Here is a 6472-nt window from a genome sequence, read left to right on the forward strand (position 1 = left end):
GGGTGTGGTCGGGGAGAGCTGGGGCCTGGGGCTGGGAGGGTGTGGAGGGCGGCCAGGCTGTGGAGTCACCAGGGGAGGGGCCGCAACATAGAGCGATTCCCAGAGAGCTATGGAATGGTAAAGGATGCTTTATTGTCTCCACAACCCAAAACATGACAAGCCAGAGTCTCCCAACAAAAAACCCAAACCAAAGATAAACAGCGCAGAAAGTTCATGGGCTCCAGACATTTAGAAAGGATGCACAGCTTCCCAAGCCAGGCCTGGCGTGACCTCTGGCTGTAGCACACCCCCCCTCCCCTGCCACCACCCGGCACTGGGGCATGCCCCTCCCCATCCAGGGACAAGACAGGAGAGGCCCAGGGGTCTCGGACCGGGACTCCAGGCTGTCGGGCTCCCTCCTCCCGGGGCTCGCCTCTCACCCCACCGCCCAGTGCAGGGAAGCTCCTGCTGAAGGTGTCTCAGGCCACTGGCCACAGGACAGGCTGGCTGCGGCCACTGCCCTGTTTTGTCAGTGTCCCTATTTCTGTGTCCAGCGAGGCTGTGTCCTGCCCGTGGGGGACCCGGTCACCAGGCCCGTCTCTGGGAAGCTGGAGTGGGGAGACCTCACCCCCTTCCTGGCAGGCCTGGCTCCTGTAGGGGCCATGGGCCCTGGCCCTTCTCAGAGCTGAGTACTTGGCTGACCGTTGGTGGCACATCCAAAAGCCTCCCTGCTGTGAGACGTTGGCCAGGGCTGCATATGTTCCCACCAAGGATCTGACACAGGCGCCTCCCCTTGGGGACCCTGCTTGATGACCAACCTGATGGTGTCCACAGAGCAATCCCTGCCCACTGCCCCGGGATGCCAGCCTCCTGCTCATCCAAGGAACCCCAGGGTGCCCCGGGCACTCCTGGTGAGGACAGGCAGACCCCTCGGCTCAGGTTGGTGGTAGCACCTGCTGTCCACTTGGTCCCCTGAAGGTGGGCAGGGTGCAGGGTGTGGTCGTGGTGGCCGTGAGGTCGGAGGATGGAGATGCGGGTGAGCACGGCCGAGAGATCAGAGCTGGCAGGGCAGCGGGCGGAGTAGTGGCTGAGCAGCTCGGAGTGATGAACGGGGTACCTCTGGGGCCTGGGGTGGCCGTGGACACCCCCAGAGGGCACGCTAGGCCCCCTGCCCGATCACGTTTCTGTGGTCTGGGACGATCGTCCGCTTCAGCTCCACCACCGAGGAGAAGATCCACTTCACCTGCAGGGACGGCGGTGGGCACAGCCGGGGCCCTCGTGCCAGCTGCCCGCAAGGACCTGGCCTCCCAGCCCGGGGACTGCCGGCCGCGAGTGTACTCGGTGGGGTGGCGCGAGGACTCCATGGGCACAGCCAGGGACAGGGAGGTCCCGACAGGGACAGAGAGAGACAGTGAGAGAACAGAATGAAATGGAGAGACAGAGGACAGTGGACAGAAAGGACAAGAGGGGAGAGTGAGGAGACAGTGACGGGACTGTGAGGGGACAGGAAGGGGACAGGGAGGGACATGGAGGGACAGGGAGTGGACAGGGAAGGGGGACTGTGCGGGCACTGTGTGGCGACAGCAGGGACAGCTGGCCTGGCCCGCCCACCTTAAAGAGGGTCACTGTGGCGCTGTAGCACACGCTGAGCAGGAAGAGGGTGATGAAGATGGAGATGGTGGTCCACAGCCCATCCAGCTCCCCGCTCTGGGCCTCGGCACAGCTCTCTTCCTCCAGGAGTGGCTCTGGATGGGGAGGGGGTGGTCAGCTCTGTGGCTGCCCATCACGTGCCAGGGCAGGGTCAGTGGCACCTGGGGGTGGGTCTGTCTGTGACAGGGCGGGTGGGGCACTAGGATCCCCTTAGGGGGCTGGATCAATGGTTCCCTGAGGTCAATCCCTGGGCACCGACCTCGTGTCCCCCATTCCTCCAGCTTGGGCCTCAGTCTTGGCCGGATTCCTTGGGCCCAGATCTCGGCCTGGCCAGTGCGTGTCCCTCATCGTCTCCTCTGCGGTGCCTTTCATGGGGTCCTCTGGGAGAGGGTGCCCTGACCCCTGCCTTCCCTCTCACCGGAGGCCAGGCCTAGACGGCAGGGGTCTGCAGAGCAGGTCTGTGGTGGGTCCTACTGCAGGGAAGGGCGGAGGCAACCTTGGGGTGTCCCTGTGTGCCTGAGGGGGTGGGGTGGGCGTGCTAGGGACCAGTGGTGTGTTGGGTCTCTGTTGAGGAGGGGGTGCAGGTGTCCTGGGGAGAGGAGGGGTGGGGGTCTGAGCTGGCCAGTGTGGTCAGAGTGTGGTCAGTGCTGCTGGGGCTTTGAGGAGTGGGGACCAAGCTGGTGTCCACAGAGGGTTCATGAGACCCGGCTCCAGGCTCTGGTCTGGCCCCGGGTCGATACCCCGTTGAGGACCCAGTGAGCAAGGCTGGCTTGTGTGCACTTGTGTGGTTGTGCCCTTGTGTGCAGTTGCACAGGCATGCGTGTGCGTGAGTCTGCAGGTGGACGAGGGGTGTGCAGGCTGGTGTGCTCCATGAGAGGGCTTGTTTCCTGTGGGCCTGGGTGAGTGTCCCCTCGAGGTTACAGATCTGGCCCCGAGCACCTCGCCTGTGGGAAGGTGAGGCCTGATCTCCGTGTGTCCTGGGAGCAGGAGGCCTGTGCCCCCATCGCCGGCCAGGCGTGGCTCCCATGTTGACAGGGTGTCAGCACGTGGACCCTCGAGGCCCCGGGGATGGGAACTGCGGGGACAAGGACCTGCCACTGTCCCACAGTTGGGCTTGGACAGAGGTGGGAGGAACCGTGCACCTCATGTCCGTGAGGGTCCCTGGGAGGCTCTACCAGTCCCCTCTACACGCTCCAGCCTGAGTAGGTGCTGGCCGGACCCTGGACCCTGGGGAGCGGCTGCCTCTGGCAGAGCCCCTCTCTGGCCTCGGGCTGCTGCCTGCCTTCGTTGGCACCAAGTTTGTCCTCAGAGCCTGGCCTGCCCCCGCCTCCCGCAGGCCCGGCGGGCGCCGGAGCTCTGCACAGAAAGAACCATGACAGTGTTGCAGGGCCCCAGGGAGGTACTGGGTTTTTATTTCATGCTGGCCCCGGAGGTATGTACACAGGGGTGGGGCTCAGGCGTCCACGCGGGACCCTGAGAGCCTCGGGGAGGGGGGTTCGCTTGGGTGCCGGGGTGAGGCTCATTTACCCGGAGACTGGGAGATGGATTTCTGGGTGGAGTGATCTGTGTAGAGCCTAGTGCATCGCCACACAGGTGAAGACTTCTCCCCGCTGCCACGTGTTCTTTCCCACCGAGAGCTTGCTGTAGAGGATGTAGGTCCCGGCGTTGTCCGGCTGGGGCAGCGTGGTGGCGTAGGCGCCCTCTGCCTCCGGCCGCCCGTTCCTCTGCCACTCAGCGTTGATGTCAGGTGGGTAGAAGCCTTTGATCAGGCAGGTTACGCTCACAGTGTCCTTGGCCAGGACTTCCTGGTGTGGGGCCAGGGTGTACACCTGCGGCTCCCGGGCCTGCCCTGTGGGGACAGGTGTGTCTGCGAGCATAACGGTCACTCTGAGCAGCCCCAAAGGACCCTCCCGTGCCCGTTGTCCATCCCACCTTTGGCCTTGGAGATGGTCCTCTCGATGGGGGCCGGGGAGCTTTGTTGTTGACCTTGCACTTGAACGCCTTCCCCGTCAGCCAGTCCTGGTGCTGGATGGGCAGGACGCTGACCACGCGGTACGTGCTGTTGAACTGTTCCTCCTTTGGCTTTGTCTCCGCCGTGTGTACCTCTGTGTCATCCACGGACCAGCTGAACTCGATCTCAGGGTCTTCCTTGCCCACGTCCACCACAAGGCACGTGACCTCAGGTGTTCGGGTGCTGGAGAGGACGTCCTTGGGTTTCGGGGGGAAGATGAAGACCGTGGGCCCTCCAAGGAGCTCAGGGGCTGGAGGGGGAAACAAGATGTGGGTCAGCACTTGGACGGGCCTCCTGTAGGGCACACGTTTCCCTCATCAGGCGGGGCCTGGTCTCTGGTCACTTCCTTGCGATGGAGGGTGTAGCCTGGCTCCCTTACCTGGGCATTTGGGACACTGGGAGCTGGGGTCTTCGCTGTGGAGCGCTGCAGAGAGAGCAGATGGGGGGTTCCTGTGGGCGGGAGATGGCCCTGGGTGGAGTTTAGGTCAGGGACAGGTTGTGGAAGGTGCAGATCGGCACCAGTTCTGTGGGTTAGAGTTGTCCAGCCTGTGACCACCTTGAACCTGGTGGAAACACCCAGAGGACCCCTCACATAGCCTGGGAGGCCTTCAGGTGAGGAGACCGCATCCCCTCTGATATCCTGGGCCGAGGTCGCCATCCTGGCATGTGGTTCGAGCCGGGAGGAGGGCTGACCTCGGTCCTGTCTGGGAGTGGACGCCCTCCCTGAGGCCTGTCCTCTTGCCCACACGCTTGTCCGCCTTGGTGCTGCTGGCCGGGTGGGCTACGTTGCAGATGAAGGTCTTGCCGGCCGAGCTGCTGGCGGGCATGGTCGCCAAGCTGCTGAGGGAGTAGAGACCCAAGGACATGAGAATGGACGGGAAGGTGTGGATGCCGCTGGACAGGGCGCCCGAGTTCCAGGTCACCGTCACCGGCTCAGGGATGTAGCCCCAGACCAGGCAGCCGAAGGCCACCGTGGAGTCAGGCATGTCCCAGCATCCAGCAGTCGGAGGATAGACCGATGGGGCCTTGGTGGAGGCTGCAAGAAAGTAGGCCGTGTGACCACCGGGGCTTCACCCCTGGGAGGGTCCGCGCAGGGTGTCACGTGCCCAGGTCTGGGCACCCCTGAGCCCAGCACCCACGTGCTTCCAGAATGTCTGCAAACCAGCTGGCCGGCAGGGCCCTCACCACCTGGGGCCTCGTGCCTCTGCAGCTGTGGGTCAGAGCTGGGTGATCACCTGGGTGACAGCCCCCCAGGTCCCTAACCTCCTGCAAGTGCCTGGCCTGACTGAGCCCTGTGTCTGAGTCCTGACCAGTGCTGCCTGCTCCTGGCCAGCGTCCACTGGTCCCCTGAGCTCACCGTCCTGCTGCCCCAGCCCGGCCCTGCCCTGGGTGAGCGGGCCTGTCCTTGGCGTGGTGGGCCTCCACCACCCAGAAGCCTGCTCTTGGCCCCTTGCCTGGCCTGCTGTTTGTCCTCCGGGCCCGTGTCTTCTGGGTCAGCTCTGCAGCCAGAGCACCTGGGCCCTGGGCTCTGGGCCCTGGCCCCCCCGGACTCTGTCCCTGCAGGCCTCCTCCTTGGCCCCTTCCCTTTCATCCCTGTGGCCTCAGCCCGGCTGCGAGTCTGTGCCTTGGGGAGCTCCGGTCCCTCTTCTGGACCTCCAGCTGCAGCCCCTCGGCTCACTTCCCCCTCCCACCAGGGCCTCTGACCCCACCCCAGCTCGTGGCTCTCAGGTCCCTGCTTTCCTTCTGCCCTTGTCCTTCCTCAGTCCAGCTCATCCCTCAGCACAGTTTGGAGCCCCACACTGCCCCCACCTTCCTCTCCTGTTCGGTGCCAGCAGCCCGGGCCCATCGCTGGCCGGGCCTGTCTCCTCTCAACCTGACCCATCTGCTCTGCTCCGGCTGGCAGCCGAGCTCAGGCCCTGAACGAGCCCCGTGCTTTCCTTCCCTCTGCGGGGTCCAGGGTCTGTTTCACCCCACCAGGCTATGGCATGTCCACCCCTCCTTTCCCAGCCCGCCACAGGCCCTTGAGCCCAAGGACTGGGGCCCATCGGGTCCCCTCAGGGGTGACCCCTCTCCTTCATTCCCACAGAAGTCCCTCTCTCCACCCCAGGACGCCATCTGGCCAGCCCCTCAGGGGCTCAAGGGTCCTGCTGTCCCAGGAGCCCTCAGCTGGGCCTGCTCAGCTACTCAGACCTTAGTTCAAACTCTCTGACATGTCCCTGGGCTCCTGCGGCAGCCCCCTGCTCACCTCCACAAGGTCTACGTGCTTTCTCTGAGCCCCTGCGGCAGCCCCCTGCCCTCCTGGTGCAGCCCCCTGCTCACCTACACCCTCTCTGACCCTTGTCCCTGGAGCTACAGCCCCTCTGGCCAGCCCCAGAGCCCTCAGCCTAGTTCAGATCCAGTCCGGGAATTTCTTTCCCAGGACTGGCTTTGCTCTTTGGATTTCCTGGGTCAGCTGCTTGCCCTCCCAGCCCCTTGTCCACCTGCATAAACTCTGCCTGCTTCCTGAAATCCTGTGTTAGCCCTGTGCCCCGCAGCCGCCACCCACCTGCACAAGCCCTACCTGCTTCCTGGAGATGCTGGAGCGGCCGCCCTGCCCTCCCAGCCCCTGCTCACCCGCACATGCTCTACTTGCTTTCTCCATGTTCCTGAGAAGCCCCCTGCCTTCCTGGTCTTCAGTCGCCTGCTCACCTGTGGCCTCCCTGAGCTTTGTCCCTGGGGTGCTGGCCCTTAGCAGCCCCTGCCTTCTGACCTGCCGCAGGTCACCCCCCTCGTTCCGCTCTGCTCCTGGGCCCTTCTCCCTGGAGCTGCTAGGTGCCCCTCCCTTTCTGGGCA

At 64.5% G+C, this 6472-nt stretch overlaps 1 pseudogene across 1 annotated transcript; it reads right to left on the minus strand.

Moving 5' to 3' along the window:
- Positions 1-1012: 1012 nt before the first annotated feature.
- LOC116662570 lies at positions 1013-6261 on the minus strand (annotated as a pseudogene). The gene is made up of 7 exons (XR_004318543.1): positions 6254-6261; positions 4263-4708; positions 4020-4127; positions 3562-3890; positions 3157-3478; positions 1591-1724; positions 1013-1222 (listed from the first exon to the last, which is right to left on the minus strand). The product of XR_004318543.1 is annotated as an Ig gamma-1 chain C region, membrane-bound form-like (transcript).
- Positions 6262-6472: the final 211 nt, after the last annotated feature.

Source organism: Camelus ferus, unplaced genomic scaffold (assembly GCF_009834535.1).
Source record: "Camelus ferus isolate YT-003-E unplaced genomic scaffold, BCGSAC_Cfer_1.0 contig3677, whole genome shotgun sequence".
Lineage (NCBI taxonomy): Eukaryota > Metazoa > Chordata > Mammalia > Artiodactyla > Camelidae > Camelus > Camelus ferus.